Source organism: Bos indicus x Bos taurus, chromosome 8 (assembly GCF_003369695.1).
Source record: "Bos indicus x Bos taurus breed Angus x Brahman F1 hybrid chromosome 8, Bos_hybrid_MaternalHap_v2.0, whole genome shotgun sequence".
Taxonomy (NCBI): Eukaryota; Metazoa; Chordata; class Mammalia; order Artiodactyla; family Bovidae; genus Bos; species Bos indicus x Bos taurus.
This window is the reverse complement of record NC_040083.1, coordinates 85,204,691-85,224,363: the sequence shown is the minus strand read 5'-3', so window position 1 is coordinate 85,224,363 and position 19,673 is coordinate 85,204,691.

Genomic DNA, 19,673 nt, shown 5'->3' with positions numbered 1-19,673 from the left:
CTAAGAGGGAGTGGGGGCGTCCGAGGAAACCGGCTCCAGAGCACAAGGGCCCCAATATTTCAGTAAGTACAGCTCCTTCAGGCACAGATGGGGAACCTGACGCGGGCACTGCTGTCACGAGGTCACCAGCCGGTCAGTGGGGGAGCTGGGCCTCTGTAGAAGGGGTCCAAATTCCAGTGCGGGCGGGGGTGGGAGGGGTTTCTGTCACTGCCTGCGCCTTTGTGCTCCTTGGCGGACAGGGAGCGGGGCGACCGCAGTAGATCGAGACCTGGAGGCCCGGGAGAGGACCGGACTGCTGACCGACCGCGTTCCGGCACCTCGGCATTCCTGACTTGGGCAATTCCTATGAGACCCGATGGAAGCTCAGGCTCGCTGCAGGAAAAAGCGAAGAAGCGGAGGCAGATTTGCCGCCCATCCTTAGACTTACAGTCAAGGACCGCCGCCCGCAGAACTAGGACTCTAGATAAAGGGCAGCACCGTATCTCTGACGGCGATGCGGTCGCCCAGCCTCAGAGCCACCCCGCCCCGGCCACCTGGGCCACCCAGCGCGGAAACCCTCTCCCTGCCTGGTAGCAACCGCTCGCTCCCAGACCCGAGCCTTGGGGAAGGAACGATCTTCTCGCTCCCCACCGCCGCACAAATCTCATCTCCGTCCCAAGGTTCTGGGAAACAAAACCCAGAGACCACACCAAAGCGCAAAAGAGGTCGCGCGGCTGTGCCTCCGGAGCCCCAGACCCTCAGCCAGGGCAGGAGCGGGCTCGGGCGTCTCGAGACCGACGAGGGCCCAGAATGGGGTGGAGGTGGAACGCCCTTGGTGGCCAGGACTCCGGCCTGATTGGAAGGGCGCGCAGCTTGGCGCAAGGACTGAGCGGCACACGGGATTAGCTCGGCGGCAGCGCTCTGAGGCGAGCACGAAGTTTGCGCGTCTGGGCTTTGTGAGGTGGGGGTAGGTAGGGGCCTAGACCGGAAGGGAGACTATGGGCGCAGTTTGGCTGAAGGCCTGGCCGGGGATGGGGGTTATGACCCCGATCCTGAGCAAGTCATTCTCCTAGTCGGCGGAAGCGGGAGCCTAGCTCTGTGTAGCGCTCGGCTCAGGCAAGGATGGCAGGAAATGTTCGAGGAGAAGTGGGCCTGTCGCGGCCGGCTTGGGGTTCGCCGCAACTTTCTCGAAGCTTCCGACTAGCCGCGGGTTTTCCGCAAAGTCGGAACCACTAGGATATGACAGGCGCAGCCGAGCGGGGGCTCCCCATTCCTCCTCCTGTCGCCTCATTGTAAAAAATAGAGTTTATTCGGGTTTACTCCGTTTCCCTGTTCTGGATTCTCTTGTAGGGTCAGTAGTGAGAACCCATAAGGTGGAAGAAAAGAAACACGGACCCCAGGACCACATTAACCACGCCAGGCGCGAGGTTTGCCTCTCCTGGAGCCGGAAGGTTCTCTCTTACTGCACCTAAGGGGGAACCAGGATCCAGAGTGGTGCCGGCTCAACCTGGAGTGAGCAATACTGCCTGGGGACATTTCCCGAGGCCCAGAATTGGAGTAGAAACCAGGCCTCGCCTCCGTTTTTAGTCCGTGCCTGATTTCGTTTCTACACTCAAGGGGAACCCCTGCCCCAGAAGTTATATCTCTGATCCCATGTCGAGTTCCCATGTCCACAGAGGAGACCAGCTGATCCCTTGAGTCTCTGCCCCTCAAGGCCTCTTCAGGCCCAGGGGGGCTGCAGTCAGGCTAAGAATGACTACAGAGGCCCAGTGGGCTCCCTCCAGCTCAACCTGGCCCCGGACTTTCTGAGCTGAAAAGAAATTGTCTCCAAAACCACCTTCCCAGCCCCACTTTAAGGGGAAGGAAGGAAGCCAGGACTCACTCCTCATTTGTGGGCAGGCAGAAAGGGACAACAGCAACAGTGTCATGCATCTGAGTCAGCCTGGCTCAAGGCCAAGTTTTTCACTGGCCCTGGTCCCTGGACCACTCCACATGGTGCAGCAGAAGGCAGGTCCTCCCTGACTTTGCAGGGGTCTCTCCATTTTGTGACTTCTGATGTTTTCCTTTGTGTTAGTTCTCACACTGTATTATGCTCATCTTATTTACTTTAAGACAGTGTCTTCCCATTTCTGAAATCTGGTTTCATGTGACAGTTGGGGTGGAAAGCCCTGTGGGCCCTGTGTCTGCAAAGATGTGACTGTCCCTAAGGAGGTGTCCTTGGCTGGACAGCGGAGGCCCCTCACCTCTCAGGCACCAACTCTTGATGGAGAAAGCCACAGAGCCTGGGGGGAGGAAGGGATCTTCCTTAAGGTGCAGGAAGACACAGGGCAATAGCGTGGCAGGAACTCAGAGACACTCACACACCAGGCAGAGGCCAAGTGGGACAGGACTGTAGGTTGCTAGAGGGGGATCAATTCAAAGATGCCTCTGACCTTGGAGAAGTTTTAGGAATGCTCAATCCATTGATTTCCCTGCTTGTTTCCTTTTCATGTAAACTCAGTAGTGATCTGTAATAGAAATTTTTGTCTTAATAAGCCCAAAAGAGATCCTTGAGTAAGTACAAGACAAAAATTCTGGGCGCTAAAAAACCACTGGGTTATGTCTTCATTGGCAGTGTTTTAACATTTTTCTTTCTTAGTGTTTCAGGGAAATAATGGTGTGAGACATCAGTGCTATCAAGGACTCTCTGATATTAATTAAGCTCTTTCTTGGGTGATTCATTCATTTAAAAAGCAGTTGCAGGATGTGGTGGGGTTCTCAGCATTGGGACACAGGCCATTCCTCCTTTACTGATCCAGTTACAGTCTAGTAAAATAGGGGCCCTACTCCCATTTTGCAGATGAAGATACTGCTCAGAGATGTTAGGCAACTTGCTCAGGGACACATAGCTATCAAGAGCAGAATTTGGATCTGACTTCAGCTCTGTGGATCTCCACTGCCTTGAGGTTCAAATTGGTATATCCTACATCCCTTAGGGTCCCCAATGGCCCCTGCCTGCCCAGAATGAGTCTCATCCATTTGTCTGCCAAGTATCTATTAAATGCCTGCTGTGTGCCAAGCACCGTGCTAGGCATGGGGCACACAGCCTGTGACCCAAGGAGCTCAAGTTGGAGGCAAAAATGTCACAATTAAATCTACAAGATGATATCAGGAAGTAACAAATGCCTTGTAGAAAATAAAAACAGATAGACAATGAGTGGGATGGAAGCTTTAGTCAGAGAGAGTCAGTCTCAGGAGTTGACTCTTCAACCAAGACATGAATGTGAGAAATGCTTACCAGGCAGTGGGCATAGCAAGTACAAAGGTCCTGTGGCAGAGTGAAGCTTGGCCTTAAAGACACAAGTGAAAGATCAGAGTGATGGGAATACATATGGAGAGGTGGGCAAAGGTAGTGGGTAAGGAGGTGAGAAGGTGAGTCTTGCTGCCCGGAAGGTGGTGGGGAGGAGGTGGCATTCTGGTTCCCTCCAGGGGCAGCTTTCTGTGCCAGCACAGCCCCCCTGAACTCTAAGCGCAGCCACTAGAGCCCTGAGGCAGCTCCGCCTACACCAAGCAATTTGCTTTTTTTTTTTTCTTTTTCATAAGGATGCAATTTTCTGCGTGCTTTAAGGACATTAGAAGGGCGTTTGACTGACGCGCCATGCGAAACGCATTAGCAAGGCTCAAGGCGCTGCGCACAGGAGGCAGCACCGCCATGCGTGCGCGTGAAGGGGCAGGTGGAGGCGGGAGCTGGCCCTGGGGACCCACTTGGGGCGGGAGGTAGAAAGGCAGAAACTAGCAGAGAGGAGAGACAAAAGAGAAAGAGTTGGAAAGATAGGAGATGCAATAGTGAACTATCAATTTAGAAGCGTTTAAAGGGGCGGGACGGGTTTCCGAGAGAAGGAGGAGGCAGCTGGAGGAGGGGGAGAGCGGCTTTGGGAAGAGGGAGACGGAGCGGGAAGTGGAGAGGAGGGATGCGAAATAAGAAGGCACTCTGGGAAGAGGGAGGGAGGAGAGAGAAGGGGAGAGAGAGAAGATGGAAGGGGTAAAGAAACAGCTAAAAGGGGAGTGAGAAGACAGTGGAGATGGAGAAACAGAGGAGAAAGATGGGAAAAGGAGGCAAAAATGAGAGTTACTGACAGGAGATAATAAAAGGGAAGGGGGGCAAGGAAGGCAAAAGCAGGAATGGGGTTCTTCCTGGGGTAGGCTGTCTCCCAGACCAACCTGTGACCTGATGCAGAGGGGTCTTGTTTGGTAGTCACTGGGGAAGATGGGAAGCAGTCTAAAGTGCCTTCGCCTGCTGTTGACCTGCTGTGTTCAGCCTTTCAAACGTGCCAGGCTCCTCCTTTTCTCAGGGCCCTTGCACATTCTGTTCCCTAGTCCATGGTGTTCTTCCTTGCACTCCCCTGATGTGAGTCCTTTCTCTCCCTCCAGGTGGAGGCCCCCTCATTATTCCCAAGGTGGCCTACTCTGAGTGCTGGCTGGCACTCACCCCTGTTGTGATTTTCTGTGCGTTTGCCTGAGGTCTGTCAAATTGCTTGGGGTCTATGCATTTGCCTGGAAGACAAAATCACATTTGCCTGTGTTTCTCTGTGCATTTGTCTGGGGGCATGGCTATCTCAGTCCTGGTATAGCCTCACAGCCTCCAGCAGCAGCTCCTTTCCACCTGACATTCTCCTGAGCAACAAGGGACACTGTATTTGCAGCCAGACAGACCTGGATTCAGACCTCCTCGTTCTTGCTGGGTTGGGTGCCCATTGCAGATGCTCAGAAAACTCCCAGAGCTAGGAGGACACAGGGCTGAGCTCTTTCCCCTTCAGGGACCCTTCAGGATACTTCTTTCCTGTGTGAACAGTGGCAGGTGGGCTAGGCATAAGCAGGATGGGCTCTGTAGGGGTTTGACCTGTCTTGGAGCTGTGCACCTTCCAGGGTGTCTCCTGGGGATGTGATGTGAAAGCTTTTAGTGGCATTGTCTCCCAGCCTTGGAGCTTGACTGGAACCCAGGGCCCTCCCTGAGCTTGTAAGCATGCCACCACTGCCTCCACCATTTACGGAGCACTGATGGTGGGCACTGCTTTGGTTAATTGTCATCAAGGTTAATCTTGAAGGCCTTGAAGGTGAAGACGATACCCAGCCCATTTCACAGATGAGGAAACTGAAGTGCAGAAGAGGAGTAGCTTGCCTTACTTACATAAGCAGAACTGGAGTATAAATTTAAGTCAGAGCAACTTACTGTCTCAGCTCTGCATCCTCTACCTCAAGTAGATTCCTAGGAAGGTTTCACTGAGAGTAGTGGAGGCAGTCTGGCTTGGTGACTGAGGTCCAGGCTAGCTTAGGTTTAAATCCTGGTACACCACTCACCAACTGTGTGACCTTGGGCAAGTTACCTGTCCTCTTTATGCCTCAATTTCCCTCTTGAAAATGGGGACTAATAATAAAACTTCAAAGCTATGGTTTTTCCAGTAGTCATGTATAGATGTGAGAGTTGGACCACACAGAAGGCTAAGCGCCAAAGAATTGATGCTTTTGAATTGTGGTGCTGGAGAAGACTCTTGAGAGTCCCTTGGCCAGCAAGGAGATCAAGCCAGTCAATCCTAAAAGAAATCAACCCTGAATATTCATTGGAAGGACTGATACTGAAACTGAAGCTCCAATACTTTGGCCACCTGATGCAAAGAGCCAACTCAAAGACCCTGATGCTGGGAAAAATTGAGGGCAAGACGACAGAGGATGAGATGGTTGGATGGCATCACCAACTCAATGGACATGAGTTTGAGCAAACTCTGGAAGATAACAAAGGAGAGGGAAGGCTGGCATGCTGCCGTCCATAGGATTGCAAAGAGTTCGACACGACTCAGTGACTGAACAATAGCAATAAACCTTGTATTCTCCTTAAGGTGCCTGATCATTTGGTGAGCAGGATTTCCTCACAAAGGAGTTTTAGAATTATTTTGAAGATATGACATGATGTTTGTGTGTCTCAGGGGCTGATGGGAGTGACTCAGGTGTTGTCAAGGAACAAGGAATTCAGGCTGTCAGTTGATGGATTTCTGGCCAGCTCTCCCACTGGGAGGGAGAGACCCTACCTGTTCTGCTCATCCTTCAGCCCTTATTTCTGGGACAGTGCCTGGGATGTGGTAGGTGTACAAGAAACATCTATGGGCCAGAAAAGTGAATGCACATATAGGCTGGGAGATCCTGGGCCAAGCACTTGTGCCCCTCCTGCCTCAGTGTGTGCTGAGAGTGTGTGCAAAGATCTCACATGAAAGGTAGCCTAGCCTTTGCTCCAGCAGGCTCTGGAATGCAAAATCTCTCCTCCCAGGGCCTTGTGGTGGTACCCTACGGCAGCGGCAGGTTGCTTGGCAGGCTCCTGGGTGTGGCCTTGGCAGAGCTTGCACGTTCCGGTGACTGCTTGGAGCTCAGGGCCACATCATTGTCACGCTTACTCTTCAGCAGCTTCCATCAGGCCCAGAGCCCTCAGCTCACATCACCAACCCCGCCCCCCCGACCCTGCCCACCCTCTCCTTTCACCACCCTCTGCCTGGTCTGTGGGTTCCAGAACCACTCGCTTTCCAAAGCTCCCTTCCCTGCCTGAAGCACCATTTCTGCCTTCCTCTGATGGCCAACCACAAATACTTCTCAGGCACGGCTTCTCCAGAGTCCTCCCTGTCTCCATCCCTGTCTGTGTTGGGCACCAGACTGAGCTCCCACATCCCCGGGCTTGCCCTGAACCTGGACACTCATGCACATCCCCTCCAGGCTTGCAGTGAATGAGTAAGTGAGCGAACAGGTGAATGATGTCCTGGGTCTGACTTCCACCTGTAAGTGCTGGCTTTGGGCTGCCTGAGTATTACTGCCGCCACGACAGCCTGCTTTCCCGGGAATTCACACCATATACCAGCAACCAGTGGCTGCCAGAAGTTGGCTGGTAGGCACAGCCCCTTACCCTCCAGTTGCCCCCAGTGGGGATTTGCTGGCAAACAACCCTGTGTCAGCCATGTGCTGTTTGTGACTGGGGTGTATGGGGTAAGCTGCATGGAGGGCTGTCAGGGAAATTAATCATAGAAATAGCTCCACTGACAGCTCTGAGTTAAAGGTTCTAGTAAGATTTTATTTGAACAAAGTATTGACCGCTAAATGAGTTTAAGACAGTCAGATGTAATTAATGCTTTCTGAGGACCCAGCTCAGAGCTTCTGGAATCTTCTGATGCTGTTCATCCACTTTCAAGAACTTCTACAATCTTCTGATGCTGTCCCACCTTCAAGCAGCCACTGGCTTTGCTTCAGCCATGCAGCAGTCACCAAGATGTTTGAAGAGGAGGAGGTGGGGGAGACAGGGAAGGGGTGGGTGAGTTGGGGAGGAGGAGAAATATGTGGAGCGACATGAGGAAGGAGGAAGAACAAGGAGGAAGCAGAGAAGTACATCAGTGCTGCCTTGATGTCCAGCCTGTGATGCTAACAGCTGCTGTCCAGAAACTTCTGGATTCCTGCCTGTACTTCCTACTTGTGAAGGAGACCTTAGGCACTGTATGAAGACAAACTGGTAGAAGCCCTTCCAAAGAAGGGGCATCATGGGTCTTTGTGGCCGTAGCCTTGCCTGATGGCCCAGCTGATGTTAGGATGTACAGGCTGAGAGAGGAGAAGAGAGAGAGGGAGCGCACAGAAACCACGCCTCAGGGGTCTGTGCAAGAAAGCCCAGGCCTGGATGCTCTGAGCATGCACCTTTATGCATTCATGTCTCCAGTCCCTCCTTTGATCCTCCTTTGGCAACAAAAAGTTACTCTTGCCAATTTGTATACCTATGTTCATCTCAGCATTCACATGAACCACAGGTGGAAACAACCCAAATATCCACCGATGGTTTAATGGATAAGCAAAATATGGTCTACCCATACAACGGATACTGGTGGTGGTGTTCAGTCGCTGACTCATGTCCGACTTTCTGTGACCCCATGGGCTGCAGCACACCAGGCTTCCCTGTCCTCCAAAATCTCTTGGAGTTTGCTCAAACTTATGCCCATTGAGTTGGTGATGCTATCTAACCATCTTACCATCTGCCACCCTTTTCTTTTGCCTGCAATCTTTCGCAGCATCAGGGTCTTTCCCAATGAGTCGGCTTTTCACATCAGGTGGTCACAGTACTGGAGTTTCAGCTTCAGCATCATTCTTTCCAATGAATACTCAGGCTTGATTTCCTCAAGGATTGACTTGTTTGGTTACCTGGCTGTCCAAGGGGCTGTCAAGAGTCTTCTCCACCACCATAATTCAAAAGCATCAATTCTTTGGCGCTCAGCCTTCTTTCTGGTCCAACTCTCACATCTATACATGATTACTAGAAAAACCATAGCTTTGACTTTTGTAGGACCTTTGTCAGCAAAATGATGTCTATGCTTTTTAACACACTGTCTAGGTTTGTCATACAATGGAATAGTATTCAGACTTAAAATAAGGAACCTGTGACACATGTTACAACATGGATGAACCTTGAGGACATTATTCTCAGTGAAATAAGCCAGTTACAAAAAGACAAATTCTATATGATTCCAGTCATATGAAGTGCTTAGCGTTGTCAAAATCATACAGACAGAAAGTAAAATGGTGGATGCCAAGGGCTGGAGGAAGGGAGAATGGGAAATTATTGTTTGGTATGTATACGTATATATAGATATATATAGAGTTTCAGTCTTACAAGATAAAAAGAGTTATGGGCATGGATGGTGGTGATCAGATCAGATCAGATCAGTTGCTCAGTCATGTCCGACTCTTTGCTACCCCATGAATCACAGCACGCCAGGCCTCCCTGTCCATCACTAACTCCCGGAGTTTACTCAGACTCACGTCCATCAAGTCAGTGATGCCATCCAGCCATCTCATCCTCTGTCGTCCCCTTCTCCTCCTGCCCCAATCCCTCCCAGCATCAGAGTCTTTTCCAATGAGTCAACTCTTCGCATGAGGTGGCCAAAGCACTGGAGTTTCAGCCTTAGCATCATTCCTTCCAAAGAAATCCCAGGGCTGATCTCCTTTAGAATGGACTGGTTGGATCTCCTTGCAGTCCAAGGGACTCTCAAGAGTCTTCTCCAACACCACAGTTCAAAAGCATCAGTTCTTCGGTGCTCAGCTTTTTTCACAGTCCAACTCTCACACCCATACATGACCACAGGAAAAGCCATAGCCTTGACTAGACGAACCTTTGTTGGCAAAGTAAGGTCTTTGCTTTTGAATATGCTATCTAGGTTGGTCATAACTTTCCTTCCAAGGAGTAAGCGTCTTTTAATTTCATGGCTGCACTCACCATCTGCAGTGATTTTGGAGCCCAGAAAAATAAAGTCTGACACTGTTTCCACTGTTTCCCCATCTATTTCCCATGAAGTGATGGGACAGGGTGCCATGATCTTTGTTTTCTGAATGTTGAGCTTTAAGCGAACTTTTTCACTCTCACTTTCACTTTCATCAAGAGGCCTTTGAGTTCCTCTTCACTTTCTGCCATAAGGGTGGTGTCATCTGCATATCTGAGGTTATTGATATTTCTCCCGGCAATCTTGATTCCAGCTTGTGTTTCTTCCAGTCCAGCGTTTCTCATGATGTACTCTGCATAGAAGTGAAATAAACAGGGTGACAATATACAGCCTTGACCAACTCCTTTTCCTATTTGGAACCAGTCTGTTGTTCCATGACCAGTTCTAATTGTTGCTTCCTGACCTGCATACAAATTTCTCAAGAGGCAGATCAGGTGGTCTGGTATTCCCATCTCTTTCAGAATTTTCCACAGTTTATTGTGATCCACATAGTCAAAGGTTTTGGCATAGTCAATAAAGCAGAAATAGATGTTTTTCTGAAACTCTCTTGCTTTTTCGATGATCCAGTGGATGTTGGCAATTTGATCTCTGGTTCCTCTGCCTTTTCTAAAACCAGCTTGAACATCTGGAAGTTCACGGTTCACGTATTGCTGAAGCCTGGCTTGGAGAATTTTGAGCATTACTTTACTAGTGTGTAAGATGAGTGCAATTGTGCAGTAGTTTGAGCATTCTTTGACATTGCCTTTCTTTGGGATTGGAATGAAAACTGACCTTTTCCAGTCCTGTGGCCACTGCTGAGTTTTCCAAATTTGCTGGCATATTGAGTGCAGCACTTTCACAGCATCATCTTTCAGGATTTGGAATAGCTTAACTGCAATTCTATCACCTCCACTAGCTTTGTTCGTAGTGATGCTTTCTAAGGCCCACTTGACTTCACATTCCAGGATGTCTGACTCTAGGTCAGTGATCACACCATCATGATTATCTGGGTCATGAAAATCTTTTTTGTACAGTTCTTCTGTGTATTCTTGCCATCTCTTCTTAATATCTTCTGCTTCTGTTAGGTCCCTACCATTTCTGTCCTTTATCGAGCCATCTTTGCATGAAATGTTCCCTTGGTATCTCTGATTTTCTTGAAGAGATCTCTAGTCTTTCCCATTCTGTTGTTTTCCTCTATTTCTTTTCATTTACCACTGAAGAAGGCTTTCTTATCTCTTCTTGCTATTCTTTGGAACTCTGCATTCAGATGTTTATATCTTTCCTTTTCTCCTTTGCTTTTCGCTTCTCTTCTTTTCACAGCTATTTGTAAGGCCCCCCCAGACAGCCATTTTGCTTTTTTGCATTTCTTTTCCATGGGGATGGTCTTGATCCCTGTCTCCTGTACAATGTCACAAACCTCATTCCATAGTTCATCAGGCACTCTATCTATCAGATCTAGGTCCTTAAATCTATTTCTCACTTCCACTGTATAATCATAAGGGATTTGATTTAGGTCATACCTGAGTGGTCTAGTGGTTTTCCCTATTTTCTTCAATTTCAGTCTGAATTTGGCAATAAGGAGTTCATGGTCTGAGCCACAGTCAGCTCCTGGTCTTCTTTTTGCTGACTGTATAGAGCTTCTCCATCTTTGGCTGCAAAGAATATAATCAATCTGATTTTGGTGTTGACCATCTGGTGATGTCCATGTATAGAGTCTTCTCTTGTGTTGTTGGAAGAGGGTGTTTGCTATGACCAGTGCATTTTCTTGGCAAAACTCTATTAGCCTTTGCCCTGCTTCATTCCATATTCCAAGGCCAAATTTGCCTGTTACTCCAGGTGTTTCTTGACTTCCTACTTTTGCATTCCAGTCCTCTATAATGAAAAGGACATCTTTTTTGGGTGTTAGTTCTAAAAGGTCTTGTAGGTCTTCATAGAACCGTTCAACTTCAGCTTCTTCAGCATTACTGGTTGGGGCATAGACTTGGATTACTGTGATATTGAATGGTTTGCCTTGGAAACGAACAGAGATCATTCTGTCATTTTTGAGATTGCATCGAAGTACTGCATTTTGGACTCTTTTGTTGACCATGATGGCTACTCCATTTCTTCGGAGGGATTCCTGCCCGCAGTAGTAGATATAATGGTCATCTGAGTTAAATTCACCTATTCCAGTCCATTTGAGTTCGCTGATTCCTAGAATGTTGACATTCACTCTTGCCATCTCTTGTTTGACCACTTCCAATTTGCCTTGATTCATGGACCTGACATTCCAGGTTCCTATGCAATATTGCTCTTTACAGCATCAGACCTTGCTTCTATCACCAGTCACATCCACAGCTGGGTATTCTTTTTGCTTTGGCTCCATCCCTTCATTCTTTCTGGAGTTATTCCTCCACTGATCTCCAGTAACATGTTGGGCACCTACTGACCTGAGGAGTTTCTCTTTCAGTATCCTATCATTTTGCCTTTTCATACTGTTCATGGGATTCTCAAGGCAAGAACACTGAAGTGGTTTGCCATTCCCTTCTCCAGTGGACCACATTCTGTCAGATCTCTCCACCATGACCCGCCCATCTTGGGTTGCCCCATGGGCATGGCTTAGTTTCATTGAGTTAGACAAGGCTATGGTCCTAGTGTGATTAGATTGGCTAGTTTTCTGTGAGTATGGTTTCAGTGTGTCTGCCCTCTGATGCCCTCTTGCAACACCTACCTCTTACTTGGGTTTCTCTTACCTTGGGCATGGGGTATCTCTTCACGGCTGCTCCAGCAAAGCACAGCCATTGCTCCTTACCTTGGACTAGGGGTATCTCCTCACCGCCGCCCTTCCTGACCTTCAATGTGGGATAGCTCCTCTAGGCCCTCCTGCGCCCGCGCAGCCACAGCTCAAAAAGTTGGTCTATCCCTGGGCCTTGCTTCCATCTCGTCTGTTGCCAGCTTCCCCTCCGAAGGTGCCCACATCCCACCAGAACCCTCTTGTCGGGGGTGGTGGGGACTCCTGGGAGTTAGTATTGTCTGAAAGGGTGAGGGGATGCCACCCCCTTGTTCTCGGGACCGGGCTGGAGCCGCGGTGATGGCTACACAATCATGTGAAAGTGTTTAATGTCACTGAACTCTACACTTAAAAATGGTTAATGGTAAGTTTTACATTATGTATATTTTAGCACAATAAAAGAAAATCTTTAAAGAATTTGTGTATTCTAGCTCTAGCCACTGAATATTCCTTGAAACGGTGAATCCAGTAGCAGCAAGCCCGTCTGGTACCTTCACTGGAGACTCTGTATCATTTCCCATTAAAAGGAACCAGGCCTGCATAGAGAAATAGCTGGTCTATGTCTGGGGCAGGAAACAGACAAGATGAGCTTGAAGTTTTTTGTTATAACAGACAGCAAGGAGGTGACTAGGGCTACTGGGCACCAGTGAAAAGAAACCCGGGCCAAGGAGAAGAGCCCCCAACTGGGGCAATTTGAGCAACAATAGTAACTGCAGTAGTTTGAAACATCACTTACTCGAAACAAACTTAAGAGGAAGGAAAACTCTTTCCTCTTTCCAAACTTTTTTTGAAGGGTACTAGGAGTTAGGGTGGAGAAGGCAATGGCACCCCACTCCGGTACTCTTGCCTGGAAAATCCCATGGATGGAAGAGCCTGGAAGACTGCAGTCCATGGGGTTGCTAAGAGTCGGACACGACTGAGCGACTTCACTTTCACTTTTCACTTTCATGCATTGGAGAAGGAAATGGCAACCCACTCCAATGTTCTTGCCTGGAAAATCCCAGGGACGGAGGAGCCTGGTGGGCTGCCGTCTATGGGGTCGCACAGAGCTGGACACGACTGAAGTGACTTAGCAGCAGCAGCAGCAGCAGCAGCAGCAGGTGTTATGGACTCAATGTTTGTGTTCCTCTCAAATTTATATGTTGAAATCCTAAATGCCCAAAGTGATGGGTTGGGCCCAGGGCAAGGAGCAGGGAGAGGCTAGGGCTCCATTTTGCATGGGGCCCTGGGAAGCAGTCCTTGGAGCACTCCCGCGCCCCCTTGCCTTGTGGTCTCCATTCTCCTTGGGAGACTGGAGCTCACAAAAAAGAGCGTTTTTCCAATGTCAGCTGCCAGGGATGTCTCTGAGGGGGTGAATTTCCCCTCAGGAGGGGCTGTAGGAGGACAGTGTGGCAAGTGGGGCTGCCTCTGAAGGCAGATCCAGCCCTTAGAGGCAGGATTCTTCTCTCCAGTCTGTAAATGAGGAAACTGAAGCCCAGAATGAACCAGTGAAATAGGAAGTGTCATTTCTGGGCCCCCAAACCACAGGCCCATTGGCTCTGCCTGTGGCGTCTATGCTGGTATGTGAAGTGTGGAAAGTGGGGAGGACACAGTCTCTGATGTTGATGGTGCTGTTCACTATCTGGGTGCAAGTCGGGACTCAGTGTTCCCTTGGAGGGAGCACTGACCCGTGGGGGCACGAAGTACTGTCCCCCATGTGTCTGTGCTCCTTCTTTGCTGGGGTCCCACATCTGTAGGACAAGCCCCTGTTCACTGCCGTCTTCACCACAAAGTACTGTTTGTGATTTTTTTAAAAACACACTCTCTGTGAGTGACTCATGCATTTAAAATTATTTTAATATATTTTACACACTTGTGTATAAATGGGGCCGTGTGTTTCTTCTTATTAAAGGAGTCTTATTTAGACTGGTCATAATATGGTCAGGAGGCTCTCTGCTGAGCCTGGGGTATTTATAGGGACTCAGAGTGGTGAACGCGTGGAGGGCAGCTCTGCCGTGTGGGAGTCCAGGGGTACTTGTGCCCAGCGGTCCCCTCTGGGATGCTGCAGACCTCAGGGCCAGAGCATGCAGGCTGCAGGCCTCCTGCACACAGCAGCACGAGATGCCCACCTGGAGCCCCCCAGGACCTGGTCCAATGCTCCAGAGAAGGCGTGCTCAGGTGAGAAATGTTGTCAGGTCCTAGCCAACACAATGGGTGGGCGTGGGCAATGGGCGTGGGCGTGGGAGGGGCAATGGACCCCAGGTCCTGTTCTTGTGGGTCTGACTTAACTTACTACCCTTTTGAGAACCTGCAAAATGTCACATTTGCACTCTGGGGATGCAGGTGTGGGTGAGAGCTGGCCCTGACCCCATCAGTGAGGAGGTGGACATGTGAATGGACTCCACTTTCCTTCCCACTCTCCTTGAGGTCCCTGGCTCCCAGGACTTCTCCCACCCTCCCTCTACTCCAACCAACTGTCCAGCCTTGCTGGCCTCCAGGCTCTCTCTCCAACATCTGCCCCAGGGTCTTTGCCTGTGCTGTTCCAGCTGGATTGCCCCTTGCCCAGACACTTACACAGCCAACCCCATCCATCTCTCACACATGCTCTCTTCTCTGCTGTTTTTTAAGGAAGCCCCTCATGACCCTGCCCATGATTGTACGGTAGCTTTCAACCTAGGCCCCCAACCCACTTCCCCCATTTCCCTGCTCCAGGGCTCTTGGCACATATCCCTAGAAATCACATTATGCATTTTTTGTCTTCTTCTTATTCATGTCTGTTTCCCCTCCAGAACAAGATCTCCAAGCACTTTTCTGTTTTTCACGACTCAGGATGGTGCCTGCACACAGTAGGTGTCTGATAAATATTTGCAGACTGACTGGATGGGTGTGTTGATTGAGTCTGGTCTCCCAGAGATACACAGCCCATATTTTGCTGGGTGTGTATTAGGGTGGAACCACGGGGCCACAATTACAGGCAGGTTCAGCTTGATGGAAACTGCCAACAGCTCTCCAATGGCTGCACTGCCTCGGCCTCCTTCTGTGGGACTCGGGTTGTTCTCTGTCCTCCCCACTCTTGGCACCGTCAGTCTCTTTCATTTTATCTCATCTGCGCTGGGTGGTGGCAGCATACTGGGAATTTAATTTGTATTATTGCCTTTCCCTATGTTTGTTGTCACATAGATATGGCATGAATACTGGAGTGGGCAGCCTATCCTGTCACCAGGGGATCTTCCTGACCCAGGAATGGAACTGAGGTCTCCTGCATTGCAGGTGGATTCTTTACCAGCTGAGCTGTGATTTTAATTTGTATTATTAGCTTTCCTTGTATTTGCGGCCACATAGATGTGCTCTTTTGTGAAATGCTTATTCAACACTTCTGTTCTATTTCCTGTGGGGCTACATTTTTTTATTTATCATTATTAACTTTAGGACACGGTACCTATTCTGGATAAAACTCTTGGTCACTGCATGGGTTGCAGGGAGAACACAGTTCTCTCAGTGTGCCCAGTACCCACCATGATCCCTCCCTTCCTGTCAGCTGGGAGCTGGGTTTGTGCTGTAATGCTATTCTTCAGATTGCCCCAGGAAAGCGGACCACGGGGTTACCAGGGGAACTAATATAAATGTGCCTTATTGGGCTTACTTTCCCAAGGCCTTTTTTTTTTTTTTTTTGTCTATTGAGAGTCATTTGTCTATTCAGAGTCGGAGAAGGCGATGGCACCCCACTCCAGTACTCTCGCCTGGAAAATCTCATGGACAGAGGAGCCTGGTAGGCTGCAGTCCATGGGGTCGCAAAGAGTCGGATACGACTGTGCGACTTCACTTTCACTTCTCACTTTCATGCATTGGAGAAGGAAATGGCAACCCACTCCAGTGTTCTTGCCTGGAGAATCCCAGGGACAGGGGAGCCTGATGGGCTGCTGTCTATGGGGTCACACAGAGTCGGACACGACTGAAGTGACTTAGCAGTAGCAGCAGCAGAGTCATTTTAGAGGCCACTTCCTCCAAGAAGCCCTCCACACTTTCCTGAGGCTGAGCTGGGAGCCTCCTCAGGGCTCTTACAAGTTACTCTGTTAAATCATCATTGTTCAGTTATCTGTTTCCACAGCTGACTGGGTGGCTTGGGTGGTCAGGGCCAGTGCTTCCCTGGGTGCTCAGGGCCTAATGCCTGTGTGCAGTAGGCACTCATTGTGTGATGCTGAATGCTGAATAAAGCCACAAGTCTGAGTCTCAAAGCTGTGTCTTCCCCCTGGTTTCAAAGTCTCAAGTGAGGATTCTCATATGTCAGGGCTTTCTCATCACAGCCTTAGCTTCAGTTGACTGAGTTCTTACCATGCACTTTTCTTACCTGCAACACAACGATTCACCTCATAAATCTCTTTACTCTTTTTTTTTTACTTTTCTTTTTTTTTTTTGGTTGGTTGGTTGCTAGATCTTCTCGTTTATTTAAAAAATCAGTTTCTCCATAATTGCAAAAGACAAATGTACCCCAGTATTCACTGCAGCACTGTTTATAATAGCTAGGACATAAAAGCAACCTGGATGTCCATCAATAGCTGAATGGATAAGAAAGCTGTGGTACATATACACAATGGAATTAATATTCAGTTCAGTCGCTCAGTCGTGTCCGACTCTTTGCGACCCCATGAATCGCAGCATGCCAGGCCTCCCTGTCCATCACTAACTCCCAGAGTTCACTCAGACTCACGTCCATCCAGTCAGTGATGCCATCCAGCCATCTCATCCTCTGTCGTCCCCTTCTCCTCCTGCCCCCAATCCCTCCCAGCATCAGAGTCTTTTCCAATGAGTCAACTTTTCGCATGAGGTGGCCAAAGTACTGGAGTTTCAGCTTTAGCATCATTCCTTCCAAAGAAATCCCAGGGCTGATCTCCTTCAGCATGGACTGGTTGGATCTCCTTGCAGTCTAAGGGACTCTCAAGAGTCTTCTCCAACACCACAGCTCAAAAGCATCCATTCTTCGGTGCTCAGCTTTTTTCACAGTCCAACTCTCACATCCATACATGACCACTGGAAAAACCATAGCCCTGACTAGACGGACCTTCGTTGGCAAAATAATGTCTCTGCTTTTGAATATGCTATCTAGGTTGGTCATAACTTTTCTTCCAAGGAGTAAGCATCTTTTAATTTCATGGCTGCAGTCACCATTTGCAGTGATTTTGGAGCCCCCAAAAAGAAAGTCTGACACTGTTACCACTGTTTCCCCATCTATTTCCCATGAAGTGATGGGAGCAGATGCCATGATCTTCACTTTCTCAATGTTGAGCTTTAAGCCAACTTTTTCACTCTCCTCTTTCACTTTCAACGAGAGGCTTTTGAGTTCCTCTTCACTTTCTGCCATAAGGGTGGTGTCATCTGCATATCTGAGGTTATTGATATTTCTCCCGGCAATCTTGATTCCAGCTTGTGCTTCTTCCAGCCCAGCGTTTCTCATGATGTACTCTGCATAGACATTAAATAAGCAGGGTGACAATATACAGCCTTGACATACTTCTTTTCTTATTCGGAACCAGTCTGTTGTTCCATGTCCAGTTCTAACTGTTGCTTCCTGACCTGCATATAGGTTTCTCAAGAGGCAGGTCACGTGGTCTGGTATTCCCATCTCTTTCAGAATTTTCCACAGTTTATTATGATCCACACAGTCAAAGGCTTTGGCATAGTCAATAAAACAGAAATAGATGTTTTTCTGGAACTCTCTTGCTTTTTCGATGATCCAGTGGATGTTGGCAATTTGATCTCTGGTTCCTCTGCCTTTTCTAAAACCAGCTTGAACATCTGGAAGTTCATGGTTCATGTATTGCTGAAGTCTGACTTGGAGAATTTTGAGCATTACTTTACTAGTGTGTGAGATGAGTGCAATTGTGTGGTAGTTTGAGCATTCTTTGGCATTGCCTTTCTTTGGGATTGGAATAAAAACTGACCTTTTGCAGTCCTGTGGCCACTGCTGAGTTTTCCAAATTTGCTGGCATATTGAGTGCAGCACTTTCACAGCATCATCTTTCAGGATTTGAAATAGCTCAAACATATGCACAATTTGAAATAGCTCAAATAGATCAAATATATACACAATGGAATTAATATTACACAGCTATAAAAAGGAACCCATTCAAGTCAATTCTAATGAAGTGGGTGAACCTAGAGCCTATTATACAGAGTGAAATAAGTCAGAAGGGGAAAGACAAATATTGTGTATTAAGGCATATATATGAAACCTAGAAAGATAGTACAGATGATCCTATGTGCAGGGCAACAAAGGAGACACAAACATAACGACCAGACTTTTGGACACAGTAGGGGGAAGGGGAGGGTGGGATGATTTGAGAGAGTAACACTGAAACATACACATTACCATATGTAAAACAGATAGCCAGTGGGAGTTTGCTGTATGACTCAGGGCACCCAAAGTTGGTGCTCTGTGACAACCTAGAGGGGTGGGCTGGGGAGGGAGCTGGGAGAGGTAGTCTGTACCGTGTTCTCAAGCCATCTTTCTGCCGAACAGAAAGTGGGAATGATGATTCTGAGATGGCAAACGGTGCACAGACGACCTCATGCAAGGTGAGGAAATGATGCCAAAGTGGTTTTCCACAAACTTACAGAAACAGCTCTCAGATTTCTGGTTCTTCTAGTTTTTAGAATTGGGGATTTTCCCCCACCCCCCCACCCATGTTATCCATTTCACAGATGAGGAAATAGAGATGCAGAGAAGTGAGCAGCCTGCCTGGCAAGGAGGTGGGGGAACCGAATCTCCAGTGGGGTGGAGTGACTCTGATGGCTTTCCGCCTATGTGCCAAGTCCGGGGCTTGTCCTTATAAGGGATGAGAAGTGTAGGACAGACCAAGGTGTTCTGTGCACCCTTCTTCCTGAAGCCAAAGGAGCTGACTCAAGTGTGCAAGTGTTTAGATCAACGTTAGGGCGAACTCAGTCCCCCGCCTCAGCCGGATGATAGGCACTGCTTGGAAATTCTCCTGGGGGTCCCTGTCAGTACGGTTCCCCATCCTCTGAGGGAATGATTTTGTCTTCCCCACCTGCGATAGAGTGATTTCACCCCTTCCTCTATCCCCATAATCATGTCCTTCCAGAATCTATCTTCCTTCGCCTCAGGGTCAATAGAATGTAATGGCTTTAAAGGAGTGCCAGGTCTGAACTTGGCCTGGGGCCCATGCAAACTCAGCTCTCTCCTGCCTTGGCCGTGAGGACAAGCAGAGGCAGCGGGGTCCGGTTATCCCGCATTCAAGTGCTGTGGTGCTGGTGGTCACCAGCATTTGTGAGTTACCACTGTGAAGGAGCCCGGATCCTGCATAGACTTGTGAGCCATAAGTGGTGACTGTGGTTTTAAACCATTAAACTTAGGGGAGTTCTTATACAGTAATAGCAGTTTGATTCACTGCTATTCAGGGGCCAGTCTGTCTCCACCCTCATCTTTTCAGTGAAAACTCTGGCTTTCTATTGAAGTAGTAGTCAAGCTCATCACCCTCCCTAGTGCCCCTACTATATGCCTGAATGCTTTTTGCAGCTCCTTAGAAAGGGAAGTGGAGTCTCCTCCTGTGAGGCCCAGGGTCCCCCAAGAGCTCTAGACCCCACTCCTGTCAGCTTCCCTGACCTCATCCCCCAGGGTATCAGCTTCCTGGGGCAGCCAAAACAAAGCCCCATCACTGGGGGGCCCAAACAACAGATAA